The sequence below is a fragment of the Ctenocephalides felis genome, unplaced genomic scaffold (genome assembly GCF_003426905.1).
Source record: "Ctenocephalides felis isolate EL2017-DRISC unplaced genomic scaffold, ASM342690v1 CF-g0.4_SCAFFOLD_01492, whole genome shotgun sequence".
Taxonomy (NCBI): Eukaryota; Metazoa; Arthropoda; class Insecta; order Siphonaptera; family Pulicidae; genus Ctenocephalides; species Ctenocephalides felis.
Window position 1 is genome coordinate 40,163,723 of NW_020537646.1, and position 5,833 is coordinate 40,169,555.

The following is a 5,833-nucleotide window of genomic DNA, read 5'->3' on the forward strand; positions in this document are numbered from 1 at the left end:
TATAAGTGTCTTTACTTTACAAAGAGCACCACCGGTTTTCTATTCTGGAATTTTGATAGAACTTCGCATGGTACCACCCTAGTTGATAGTCGAAATGAAGCCCTAAAATATTAAACTCTATCACCATGCGAAGTTTTTTCATAATATCAGAAAAGTAAATCTGAAGTTTTCTTTTTAAGTACCTTAAAATATAAGTCTTGAGGCGATAGATGATTGCAAATAAATTGTCGGCGTAATAATTATGATCGGAACTTTCAAATCAAAACAATCAAATTTTTACTCATTTGTATGGTGAAAATGAATAATGTTAAGGAGCTTATAATATGAAAACAATCAAACTTTTACTAATTTGTATGGTGAAAGGAATAGAGTTAAGGAGTCGATAGGTTTGGGATTTTCATTTTGTGTCCCCGGTTTTTTGTAAAAGCAATATTTGTCACGGGTTTTCAAAAAGGTTCAAATTGAATTTTTGCTCTAATTTGGTACTAAAATTACAACTACCAATTGAATATTTGAAAATGGTGTGTACAACTAGTATGCTTTAATGAAACAATACATTATGAATAAGAACATTGTCGAATGCAAACTCCAAAGACGACTTAAAATTGAGTTTTACGAAAATTAGCAAAAATTATGGAAACGAACATTAAGACTGCTTGGAAAAATGCTCATTTTTATTAAGTTACATATGAAGAAAATGAAACAGAGTTTTATGCAAGGGGTAAAAGCGAAGAAAAAACTTACAGATCAAAGCATAATATAATATAAAAGCCACGGTCCCGTATTAGCATTACTACAAATTGCCGTTCCGATTTTGTTATAAAAATATGGTGACCTTATTAACTTCCCGTAGGGTAAGTTATAGTAATCGCAAAAAAATCGAAAATGAAAATTTTTATATATCTTTATGTTTCTAAGGTTTCTGAATATTTGGCATACCTTTGAAAAAATGGACGTATGTGTGTGTGTGTGTGTGTGTGCGTGTGCGTGTGTATGTGCGGATACAAATTTTCGTCGACGATTTCGGAAACACGGATCAACCGATTTGAAAATATTCAAAAAACATTCGATTCGTATTGGCAAGGAGACGTGCTGATTAGTTTTGGCGAAAGCAGGTCTAGCCGTTCCGAAGATACGGGGCCAAAAGTGCCAAAACGGTAACTCAGTTTTTAAGACAACGGAGCTTCCGATTTGAATAATTCGAAAAACATTTTATTTGTATTGACAAGATGAAGAACCGAATACATTTTGGGAAAGCAGGTCCAGCGGTTACGGACTCTCAATAAAAATAAGATAAAAAATGTCATTTGGCGGTCAAAAATGTTTATTGGACATATGTACATCAAATTATCAGATATGTTATAGAGATTTTAATAATGTGTACCAAGATTTTTAATTACGGTACAGGAAGTTATAGCAATTTGTCTTAAGGCACGATGCCATGCACTCCACTAGTTATTAAGAGTACTTATGAAGAAAATGAAACAGAGTTTGATGCAAGGCGTTAAAACTAAGAAAAAACTTACAGATCAAAGAATAAAAGATAAATTTAAAAGCCTCTCGTTCGGTCCCGTATTAGAACTACAAATTGCCGTCCCGATTTTGTTATAAAAAATATGGTCACCTTATTATTATGTATAACTGAGTAAGCACTTGAAAATCTTACATCAGCGCTGATACTTTCGTTTCGTGGCGGCCCTACCGCAGTCTTTTGTCTTTTGACGGTCTTAGCAACAAAGCAAGCAGGGTCTCATTAAATGTTATTGCTTTGTTTTCTAAACTAGTTGTTTTTATTATTACTGTGCATATAATTTCTTGGTTGGCTCAACACATTGTCGCGTTGATTACGTTAATTTGACTTTGACGTCGCCGTCGCGGTGACGCTTGCTTAAATACTCGGCGATTAAGCTTAATATGAACCATGGTAATAGATCTACCTCATGGGACTAGTAATTTTTAAGAGTACTTATCATCATGGTGAGTTTTTGTCCAGGACTGTGATTTTAGTCGGGAATATATGGGTTCAGAAGAACAATGACATTGCTTTATAACGGTTTTGCATTGGACAATGCATAGCTCTCTTCTTCTTCTTCAAAAATTTTCAATAAGCAGTGTGTATTTAAAATGCTTGAATATATATTAGGTTGTCAAATATCTCCCTTCCGCCTTTTTGTATTATAAACCAAGAGCAAAAAGCGGAAGGGAGATATTTGACAACCTAAATATATATATATATATATATATATATATATATATATATATGTATATATTGTATAATATATATATATATATATATTGTTGAGCGCCGATTAGCTTTCTCTCCCATCAACCAATTTCGTTAGATGTTATTGTAATATCATAATAAATTCAAATTAAACACAATATTCTTCATGTAACTTTTATTTTCCCGTTCATTAATACTCTGAGATGTCGTCATCTATACGAAAATTACACAACTGAGCAACTTAAAAAACCATTTCGGCTTTATATAGCCTTATCATTTAATAATCAGGGACTTTCTTTGGTTTTGAATTAGATCAGTAGTTTCCTTATATGTATAAGTGCGAATTATGTGATTCCCCGATCGAAATTCATAGGAATTACTGCGTCGTACGCAAAGGCTCACGTACGCATTTGGAAAAAGTTCATCGATCCTATTTTGATTATAATACTTTTGTTACTCGATATGAGTTTCATACAATGTAACGAGTTCTTGGGTTGAATACAATGTTGAGAAACTGAGAATCGGATAAAAACAAAGGATTAAAACAAATAGAAATTTGTTAAACAAAAAATTACCATCTTGAAAACAAAAAAAAAAAATTAAAAGAAAAAAATTAATACATCATTCTTAACTCAAATCTAAACAACTTATTGAATAACGTTATACTCATACGTAACTAAATAGGTTAAACAGCAATTGTTTTTAATATATAGATCAGTTATATAACGGTATATACGTTGACAAATTAGCACTATGTAAATAATACATTAACATTAGCATAGCAAATAGCACAGTAATGCTGTTTGTCTTAAACTCGAAAATTTTATGTCACTTTTGTTCTACTGATTATTTGCAGAGTTGAGATTATGATTGTTTCCGCGGTCTAATATAATTGTTAGTATTTTTACTATAATAATAGATGCCAGTTGTGATGAATTTATTTTCAATAATATATGCCAGTCAATAATCAATTTTCAATTTTTTTATTATGCGTATACAAAAAATACCCAGAATCCTACATTTTCATCCTCTTATCACAAGAACTACTATTTCATAAGAATAATTATAGTAAATGCATAATTTTTCAGCTCGATTTCTGTAAGGGAACGTTTTTGACTGAATTTATAACGAGATGTTTTGAGCTTATGAAAAGCTTAATTTCACATAAAAAAAAAAATATCAAGGATTGTTTAACTCTAGAACTTATTTTTCAGTATATTGGATCAATTTTTTGTGATTTTTTAAATTTTATATTCATATAAGATTTTTATTCATTATGTTTCACCATATATATTTAGATTTTAGATCATTATTTTTATTTTTGGCCTTCAACCTTATAATTAAGCCGCATCGCATAGATTAAATAGTGTAACTATTATTACCTATTCCAAGTAAATTAAAATAGTTTATCTTTTTTTCTCACCTGGCTGTTCTCTTATAAACCGGAAGATATTTTTTCGAAGAATATCAAAAAACATGTTTCTACAACTATGAATTTATGAATGACATTATTCGATTGTTTGTTTGATATGTGTTTATCTGTTGTTATATAGTTGATGTGGTTTTTACTATATTATTATTATTTAAAATTTTATTAAAATTATTTAAAATTTATTTAAAAATCAGGATTAAAAATGCATGCAATTCAATATCTACATCATGTAGAAATGATAAATAGAACTCATTTTACGTAGAGAGCACATGAACAAAAAAAAAAAACGCTGATGCTTCACAACTCAACCACCAACTAACATTTTCTATTTTCCACCATAATTACATGTAACAAAACGGCATTTATGCTAAAATTTATAATTACATGTTTAATTTTATGGTTTAATCATATGTTTTAATTATTTTAGCATAGCAACGCGTAATCGGGAACAGCTAGTTGAATATAAGAAAAAAATATATTATAGTAATTATTATATAAGTGTACGGGAAATGATCAAAGGGCAGGCAGATTTTTATGGTTTATATTTGTTACATTACTAATTTTTCACCTATATTTATCATATATTAATTCGTCACTTAATTATAGATTAAAATTGATTATTTTTTATTTAATTGAAGTTTTTTCTACTAAACTTTGTCAGTTTTTTTATTATCAAGGTACATTGTTTTGTCTTTCCATAGCAGTTATGCTAGACGAGTATTATTAAACCGATTAAAATTAATTACAGTGCACGACGAATAAAGTTTTGAGAAAATGACAATGTTGTGATAAAATTACTTCATGATTGATTGAAGATTTCACTGAACGACTTATACAATTTTTTTTTTATTACATAACCCATACAATAGTATATGCATTTTTTTTTTATTAAATACGTGACTGCACATGCCGCAGTTGTATGAAAATATAAATTAAGATATGACATTGAGTTCTAAATTGGATATAATTATATTATGCAAATGAAACTTAATAATTGTTATGTAATTCTATCAATATTTATCAGACTAACACGCATGTTTTTGATAGAAAAGTTCTGATGCACTACAGAATTATTAACTCTAACTATTGTCTTATATCAGATATATTTTTATCATTTTCCTTTCAAGTTCTTTTTTTGAAATACAATTCTTCTTGAAATGAATGAAGAGGAAATTTATATCAATAAATAATTTTGGGTTATGCGTACCATCAAAGTTTTTAATTGATTGATTGATTAATCACGTTGAAAGAAGAATCGTTTCTTTTCAGTAATTAGTTGTTTAATTTCTCACATTTTAAGCAATGTGTAATATTACATATTACTAAATATTAGGAATTATACATAATGATTTTGCTAATTAAATATTTGGGGTAGGGCGGGGTGCAAAGGTCCAAGTTGTAATCGTGCGCTCTATATCAGATGAACTTCACACATCACAATAAAACGTATTAAATAAACGACTATAAAACTGTGTTCAGTAAAATCTCAGCTAATTCATTATTGTAGAAATATGTTCTTTACCCTCTTTTTTTAATTTGTCATCTATACCTTTTTACCCAATAGGCTAGGTAAAAAGGACAGTTTTCGAGAAAACAAATAATGTCTCATTTTTATTTCTAAAGGGAATTTACTAAATAATAGTTAAATTGCAAACCAATGCAAAATAATTGTTTTATGGGGACATTTTTCACAAAGATTACGCTGTTCATAACCTTGATCTGGCATTTCGTCAGAAATATTCATCAGCAGAGTTGGAATAACTGAAGTTTATTTATCTCTTGAAAAATTGCTTGTTTTAACTTAATTTATTTTTTTATTTACTATTTTCTTATTGTATTGTTTACACGTTTTCCAATGTAAAGGTTCAGGTGGTCCTTTTCACCCCAACTAAGCTAGTCTATAAGTTAACAGAAAAAACTTTCCGAATCTAACATAAAAATAACAGTCATATCTTATAAAACAATTAAATAACGTATACTTAAAAATTATATTCGGGTATTATGAAATAAATAAGAGCTCAAAACCAAAGCTCAAAACTGCCAACGAAATAAAATATTTTCGTTATGAATATTGATACATGGCATTTATTTTCTAATAATGGCGTCGGAAAATTAAATAAAAGATTTCTATACTTCACTGTAGAGATGGACTTATTATATCCGAAGTCGGAGCGGTT